Raw genomic sequence first — 9,410 nt, forward strand, 5'->3', positions numbered from 1 at the left:
TCGGAAAGATCAGGAATTCAAGATTTCCTTCAGCTACACAGAGAGTTCAGGGCCACTGTGATATTCATGATACCTTGACCCAGCGAAAAAAAGTAGTTAAAATGGAGAAGAAAAAATGAACTTGGGCAAGGAGAAGGTGAGAAGATTCAAGGAGCACTAAGAAGAGTTGGGAGTATATGACACATATATTGTCAAGGAGGAAATTGGGGAAATTGAGGGTACTTCAACGGGGGAGGGAGAGTTAGACATGGAGAAACAAATAATGCTTAGATGGTCTTAAAGACCAGACAGGAAAGTATTAACTCAATTCCCCCCATGAAAATCACACACACAGTATCTGAACATGAGTGCATGAGTATACCTGAAGGCTATATAACAAGGACAACAGTGTTAGATGAGGGAAACCTCCCTTTGAGTTGTTGGTCAGGGTAGTCCAAGAAACTCCACAAATAATAGAGGCTCTTGCAACAGTTCTTGACTGCCTTCCAGAACTGGAAGGTAAGACCCTATAGCTAAAGACACAACACACTTCAAACATAGAACTTTGAGTAATTGAGCTGGAACTGACCAGGAAACCTCCTCCCCAAACACTAGCTCTCATAGTTGCAGAAGATGCTTACACAAGCTGCCAAAGAAGAAAACCAATCAACGGTCCTACCCAGCTGTAAAGCCTACAAATCACAACAATAACCAGCCTGGAAAATTATCTCTGTTAGTGCAATAGTGGCACCTTTGTCTTGGTGATAATCAACAGCTGTCTCATTGAATTTAAGGCCTGCTCAATGGGGGAGAATCCATACGTGGTCTGTAAACATAGCCAAGCACATGTAGTTAGAGAGGTCATAGACCCAAGAAAAGAAACTATTTCTGTCACTTTCCTAGACCAACATAATTTCTTACTCTATTCTAAGTATGTAGTCTTATATTTACATACAAGTGTACCTCTCACCACTTGTCAAAGAAGCTTATTTTTGCAACAACTAGAGACTATTGCTAAGTCCCACAACTGGTCAAAATATAGAGAATAAGTGACTGTGAGGTACCCAACCCTAAGTGATGCATCTATAATGCCACCTCTATGCTAAGGCTCAGGGAACATCACAGAAGAGGGGGGCAGAAATATTTTAAGAGCCAGAGATACAAGATACCTGCTGCTAGTTAATGCATTCTAAACATGGAGAAGCTCTACTGATGAATTTCCACAGGATGGCAGTCTAACAAGATCTTCATAATGACAAAAGCTTTGGTTTCCATTTCCATCTTCAAAATGAAGAGCTACAGGAAACCAATGGATACTGAGGGAGGGAGATGCCATTTTCTCCAGGATAGCTCCCTGAGAGGTTATCTAATACCAAGTAGGCAGCCCTAAACACATGTATCACTAAATGGACTAGGTGCTTCGTGTATATATGTATATTTATAAATGTATGTATATGTGTATATATATATATGCAACAATAATAAAGAAGCGGACAAGTAATTGAGGGGGTGGGAGGGCATAAGAGGAACTAGGTGGGACTTTGAGGGGTGGAAATAACACAGACACAATATTCATGTATGGAATTCTCAAAAAAATTTAACTTCAAAAAACTTTCAAAGCAAAACACACTAACAATCTTAGCAATGAATAGAGCAAATTGCTGTGCATATGTGTATACGTGTGTGTATGATGTCCTACTCATAAATAAGCAAAATTCAACCACAGAGAAAATTTAAAAATACAAACCGAACACGACCTGGACTTGCAAAATTAAAAGTTTAATTTCTCTCTCAGTTAAGTAAAGCAAATTAAAATGACTCTAAGACATTGTTAGTATCTAGACTCTTACTTCAATAATAGTGCTGCTAAAATAACAGATAAGGAGTCCACCCTAATACCTTATATATCTATAAACTGCTACAATCTGGAAAGGATTTTAACCACATGTGTCAAGAGCCCAAAACTATTCAAACACCACATAACACTGCATAGCATTCAAAAAATGAGAGCAATAGACAGGGACCCAGATATAAAGAGTTTTTCTTTGTAATATTATTTTTCAAAGTATTCATGCACATGCACATTGAAAAACATTTCAAAAGTAAGCATTAAAAAGCAAAATAATCAACCCAAATCTTATGTTGTCATAATAACTATCATTAAAACAAGGTGACAGCATCACAGATTTGTGTCTGATGCTGTAGACAGAAAATGGGTAGGTGGGGCTGAGTGGAAGGCATTTGGTAAATGGAACTAACTCATAGCAGAGCCTCTTGTAATGTTATAACTAGGAAAACAGACTATTCCACTTATTTTACACAGGAAAAAAACAAACAGATTGACATTAAACTAGGGGATTAGTAAACTTCAGACAGATTTTTTTAACATAAGAGATTTCATTTACAAAACAATCCTTTTGAAAATACTGTTTTGCAGGGATGCTCCAGTAAAGCATCACAAATCAAGTAGCTTGGAACAACAAAACTCAGTTTCACAGTTCTAAGGGTCAGGAGCCTGAGGCAAAGCTTTCAGACTGGCCATATGCCATATGGAAAGCAGCTCAGGGAGGGTCTCCTAGCCAAATCTTCCATCTCTCCCCCAGCACCTGAAAGCCTCATGGGATGGCAGACATCTCCCTGTATCCACATTTCCCCTCTTTTATAAGAACACTAGTCATATTGGTTTAGTGACCTCATTTAAAGTCTTTAAAAACTCCGTCCCCCAAAGGGTCACATTCTGAAGTAACAGGGATTGGTATTTTGATGTATCTACTTAGGAGGACAAAATTCAGTAACAACTATACAAACACAATGTTTCCTTAAGGGGAGATAGTCTGCAAAACATTTTGAGACTTGTTGATTCTTTGTGTTTTCTGATGGTATAGTCTTTAACAATATTGAATGATCCTTTTCTGCAAAAGATGAGAAAAATCAGCATTTATAATTTTCCTTCCTCCCTTGCCTTATTTCTTGATTTTTGTTTGCAGATATAGTAGCAATTTTCTTAGTCAACATTTAAATTCTGTGATGTGATGATATAAATTCCTATGGATTTTGGAACCTTAGTTTTATATTTGTTTTAAACACTTATTTTATAGCTAGGCATGGCGGCACAGGTATTTAATCTCGGCACTCTGGAAGGCAGAGGCAGGAGGATCTCTGAGATAAAGGGCAGCCTGGTCTACATAGTGAGTTTCAGGCCATCTGGGGTTATAGGCCCTGTCAAAAAAAAAAAAAAAAAGAAAGAAAAGTATATTTTGTTTGTGTTTTTCCTTATTTTTATTTAAATTGAATACTAATCTTCAGTCTTTTACCAAGGTATCTGTACTTAGAATTCTGTATATTAGTTCACTTTACTGTGACTCAATTTCATCATTAGCCAATTTTTTTACAGGATTTATATAAAGGTGCAGGAGATGTATCCAATTTGTGACCCATGGACCACCTGATCCCCAGGATAGCTCTCAACATGGCTCAACACAAAATCATAAAGTTACTTAAACATTATAAGGGCTGGGCATGTAGCTCAGCTGATAGAGTGCTTGCCTACCCTGCATGGCACCATGGGTTCGATCCCCAGCACTGCACAGATCCATAAACTGAGCGTGGTGGTACACATTTCAGCACTTGAGAAGTAGAGGCAGAAGGATCAAAAGTTCAAGGTCATCCTTTGCTATATGGTGAGCTCTTGGCCAGCCTGGGATAAATCAAACCCTAAAACTAAAACTTAAGCAAAAAGATTGTTTTTTCTTGCAATATTTTAATGACTCAATTGTGTGGTTCTCCAACACAAACTCTGCAGATGACAACAGCATGTCACAATTTCAAAGGTTAGCCATGCGTGTAAATATACCATCTCTGTGTTCCTAAAAGCTTGAAAAGTGTCTTTTCCTCTCTTGTGTTTATGTACAGGGGATACTTTAGCTGAGCCCAGCCACCTAGTGTAAGACTTTCCTACCTGATCCTGCAGACATCATCTTAACATCTTTTACCTGTATCTTCTCCATTCATTCTATTCAAGCTGCCAAAGGCTGGATTTCAGTTAGTGGCTTTCTCTGGAAAGGTTAATGGATGCTAAGTCTTTACATTTTATTTTTGAATGTTTACTTTTTTGCTGTTACATTATTATTATTATTATTGTCATATGTGTGCATACACTCCATGGTGCATGTATGGAGGTCAGAGGACAACTTCGGGAAGACGGTCCTCTCCTTCCACCTTGCTGAAGCAAAGTCTCTCTTGTTTCTGCCATGCTGTGCACTGCAGGCTAGCTGGCCCTGTGGCCAATTCTCCTATCTCCACCACCAGTCTCACCATAGGAGTGCCAGGATTACAGATGCACAGTCTCACCATAGGAGTGCCAGGATTACAGATGCACAGTGTCACCATAGGAGAGCTAGGAGTACAGATGCACAGCCCCACAACTAGCTTTTTACATTGGTTCTGCGGATCAAACTCAGATAGTCAAGCTTGCATAGCAATTGCTTTTTTACCTGCTGAGCCATCTGTCCAGCCTTGAATGTTGACTTTTTTACCTTTTTGTATTGTATTAGTTACTTTTTTGTAGCTGTGATAAAACACCATGACCAAGGCAACTTATAGAAGGAAGAATTCATTTGGCTTACCATTCCAGGGGGATTAGAGTCCATCATGGCAGGGAGACATGGTGGCAGGAGGTAAGCTGAGTATATCTTCAAGCAAGCACAGGATACAGAGAGACACAGACTAAACGTGGAACTTGGCTTTGAACTATCAAAGCCCTCGCCTAATGATGTGCTTCCTCCAGCATGACCACACTTCCTAAAAGTTCCATGACCCTCCTCAAACAATGCCACGAATTGGAGACCAAGTGGCTAAATACTTGGAGCCTATGGAAGACACTGACTCCAACCACAGCATGTATCCATAATAATTAGTCGGGTACCACAGTGTTTAGTGGTTTTTTTGTCACTCCAAAGGAACTTTCTAGACATTGATTTATTACTTTCTAATCCTGAATGTGTTTATGGAGAAGTCTGAAGTCTGTTTGATTTCTCTCCTTGAATTTGGCTTATTTTTCTCTGTTTAGATGCCAGAACAATTATTTCTTCAGTATTAGAGTTTAGAAGGAACAGGATTTCATTCTTAGGATTCTTAATCTGTTTCTCCAGAATGTGGTTTCTGCTTTCAGTCCTTAGAAAACAGAAGGAAATACTTTCTCTTCCACTTTTAGCTCCTCAGCAAAGACAACAATGATCCTGATTTTTAAATCATGTCCTTCACATATATCATTGTGTTCCTCGTGACCTTAACCTCTCCTTTTCCTCATCTTTCACTGTTATTACAGCAAAACTTTTCTCAATGTCAATGATACAATTCTCAGTGAATTTGGTCCCTTTTGCTTATAATTTATTTCCATAATAGCGTAGCTTTTCCTCAACTTTCTTAGCATTGTGAACTCATGTCGTGTTGTCGTCGCCTCCTTTCTTGCTGCAGAAACCTGTTTTGTGCAATTTAGATTCTTATTAAGCTCTTCTGCTGTGCCACACAAATCACAACTTTTTTCCTTTGAGATATGTTTTTCATATTTGAGTTTTCATTTGTCTTTTGTTAGCAATTCTCTTTCTTCCTCCTTCCCTTCCTTCTTTTTTCTTCCTTTCCTTCTTCCTTCCTTTTATCCACCTTCGCTCTCCTCCTCCGTCCCTTCCTTTTCTATAGGTGGGACACAGTGAGGAGCACAACACATTTTCTTGGCCATCATGTGGTTTCTTTGCTTTTCCTGGGCAGCTCTGGATAAACTTTCTGCTTCTATTCAATGTGACTGAATTTTTCTTGACTTCCCTGCTGTTGTCTAGTGTCTTTGTTTCACCTCTTCGATGGTAACTGTAGCATTGAAAGACAGACTGGATGAGGAGAGCGCTTCCTAACATGTATCACAGCAGAGACATAATTCCCTAGAGAAACAGTGAGCTGTGGAGGCTATCTAAACCACGGTAGATGCTAAGGCCCCAAGGATAGTAAATAGAGCATAGGAAGCCTTCCCTTAAACAGCCTGCGCATGCTTTCACATATGAGGTAACCTCTCCCCGATCTGCCTTTTAGGGTTGGGCTAAAATCATGCAGCAGAGACCAAATATGCCTTTGAAGTTTTATGCATGAAATGGTCACTCTTATTTGATGTTGCAGGATTGGGGGAGAGGAGCAGATTTTTAATTAGCTGCCCTTCATTTAGTCAAGAATGAGGGGAGCATAACCATACAACTGGCTTAGCCAGCGATGTGCCATGTAAGTATTTATGGGAGGGAAAAGGAAAGAGGATCCAAGTGTTGAATAACAGAAGATTGTATAGATAAATTATGGCAGATATTTTAACTATTAGTCACTAAAGTATTTTTGAAATCAAATGAGAAAATAAACTTTTCACAATATATTAAGCAGTAGATCAAACCATATGTACAATATGATCCAGTTATGTCTTGATTATGTATATAACCTAACAGAATTAATCCTTGTCTGCAGTTTTAAACCCTGAATGCAAGTCCCCTGAAGTGCTGATGGCTGATGCTCTAGGTGATTACTTCACCTGAGAGACGTTTGGTTTCAGCCAAAGAGAAACTGTTCAGAGCATTTGAAACAGAATGTGTCTAAAGGACTCTTTCTACAAAAGCTAGAAATCTAAGAAGGGAAAGAGGGACGGGAGAAGCAGCTCTGAGACTTAATAGCAAGAAACTAAAAGCCCCACCTCTAAGCTTAAGAAAAACGAACATAAGAGGGGAACTTGATGGGAAGAGGAAGGGGCTCGGGCGGGGTCAGAAGAGGCTAAGAGAGGGTAATAGGAGGGGTATGTGAGCACAACACTTTATGTACGAGTACGAAGTCATCAAAGAATAAAGTAAAAAGATAAAATCACAATGCGATCCAAAACAAGACAACAAAACAAAACATGATGGTGTGCTGGAGGTGGGGTGCCCAGCCTGGGGATGGGGTTCCCTCCGGAAGCTGCCACAGATCAGGAACACAGCCTCGCACTTCCAGCCAGTGCTTTCTCTCCCATTGGCCCTCTCCAGAAGACAACCCCTGCCACATGGAAAGGGAAGGTGTCCAGAGATAAGCGTGAGGGCAAGCAGGCCCTGCTTAATGCAATCTGCCTTCCCGTGGAGTCCCGCTGCCAAATCCACTGAGGAAATAAGAGTTATAATTAAAGAATTGTGTCAGAGCTCTCCCAAACAAGTCCTCTTCCCCCTTTTTCAGGGAGGGAAGAATGCCTAGGGGCCAAGAGCTCCAGGGAAGGATTAATAATTTTTCAGGAGAGACTAGCCAGGAACTCAGGCAAAGACTAACAATGACTCAGAATCCATGAGGAGGAAGAGACATCATTTATACTGACTCACTGCAGTGGCATTAACACTCCTGACAATCCACCAGCTCACGGTGCAGGTGTGCAGTCAGCTCCACCCTCACAAGGCCCCACCATCCCTCCTTCATACAGGAGCACACCCCCCCCCACCAAGAGCCTGAACAGTTACCCCACGTGCAAAAGTATCTCAAACAGAGGCTGTGAGGAGAAACCTGTGAAGGCCTGGCAGATGCCGGTGCCCCCGCGAATCACGACGCCCCTTGTGTTTAGGAATTCTCAGAAGTCTGCTTCATTCCCTGCTTTCCCCTCATTCTTTACAACTGCTGAATAAGTGTGGGATCATAGCCGCCAAACAGCCTCCTTATTAGCATCAGAACTATAGTCAAAACACATTATGCTTGGCTAATACATTTATTTTTTATGTAATGGAAATGCCATCAAAGCACAGTTAATCGGAATTGAATTAAATCATAATTGGACCTCTTGTGCACAAGGAAGAGAAATTATTCTTTATTGTTGCAGATGGAAAATGCACCAGTTGTAATTTACTTTTTAAGTGAAAGGCCATTTTACCCAGGGGGATGTGTCCCAGGGATGCTGGCTCTCAGCATCATCTGTGTCTTTGGTACCTTGTGTCCATGGACACAGTGCATGTGATGGGGAAAATGCATTGATCTGGGGAAACGCCCTGCCCAGCCGCATGACCTCTGGTAGCCTCTGTCCGTCACTGAGGGTGAACACTGCTTCTGTATGCACACAGAGGGGATTCAAGAGACAGTATGGTAATGCTTCGGAGCCCCTGGTTTCTTGGTCATCTATAGGAGACAGGAGTTCAAAACAAGGTCTGGTTCCTATGCTATGACCTGTCTGTTTTTTCAGTGGCTAACCTGGAGAGTGCAGACAGGCCTTCTAAAATTACAGATAGATACCTATGCCTTCCCAGACCCATCCCAGTAAGTCCTCCAAAGTGCTGCCTGGGGCTCTAGGATTATTTGAAAGCGCCCCAGGTCCTCTCTACAGATAAGTCTTGAGACCACTCTATTAGCCCTCAGACCTCTTCAAGGTAAAGAACAGCCATGCTTATGTGGGTCTCCAATGGACCCTAAGTAAAACTGACCAAATCTGCTTCCTATCAATGCTAGAAACCATTCACATAAATGCAAGATGGGTCAAGCAATCACGTTCAACACACCCATACCCTGACAGTCTACTGGCAGTTTCAGGTACCAAACCATAGGTCTTTGCCTCACTGTCCCACCTCAGTGCCTAGAGGACACTGTTAGTTTCCACCTCTAGGGACCTGACTTCCCAAACAGTGGTTTGGAGATATCACTTCTCTGTAGTTCGTCCAGAATGAATGAGAATCTTGACTATCTCCCTGAAGAAGCTCAGAATCTTCTACCAGGTAGTGAACTGAACAAGCCCCATACTTCACAATGATGCATGACTCAGAATGTTCCCACACAGATGCTGTTCGAGTCCTGTCCTTCCTGAACCTCAAGTCAACAGCACTATAGGAAGAAAATCAATAGGGGCCCAACACTCCTGGAGCCTCTGAGGATTTTCAAGCTCTCTCTGAATTTTGTCCAAGAGTAAGACCAGCCAAACAGGCTAGGGATGCTGTGGATTTTCACTTCCTAAGCTCATCCCATAGGTCGCAACTTTATGTTTGAATTTGACCCTCAGACTTAGACCCCATATTTCCTCCTTAACAGATAAGGAAAGTGAAGGGTTATAGAACTTGCTCAGCAAGGGTCATGACATGGGAAGCTGGGATAGGAATTGAGCTGAGGTTTGCATGTTCCTTCCATCTTGCAGTTCTGTGTTCCTCCTTTGGCATCACTTTATCACAAGGATGCATTCTGATAAATTCATTACTCCATTTTTAGTGGTTTGTTGTTTGCTTGCTTACTTAGAAACAGGGTTTCGCTACATAGCCCAGCCTGAACTCCAACTTGAAATCCTCTGTCTCTCAAGTATTGGGAATATAGATGTATGTCATATAATGATGAATGGTTTATAAACATTTTCACTATGCAGTTTAATTAGCTATTGGAGGCTGATTGCCCATGTACAAAATAGTAATAATAATAAT

Source organism: Nannospalax galili, unplaced genomic scaffold (assembly GCF_000622305.1).
Source record: "Nannospalax galili isolate Female #2095 unplaced genomic scaffold, S.galili_v1.0 scaffold278, whole genome shotgun sequence".
NCBI classification, from domain to species: Eukaryota; Metazoa; Chordata; class Mammalia; order Rodentia; family Spalacidae; genus Nannospalax; species Nannospalax galili.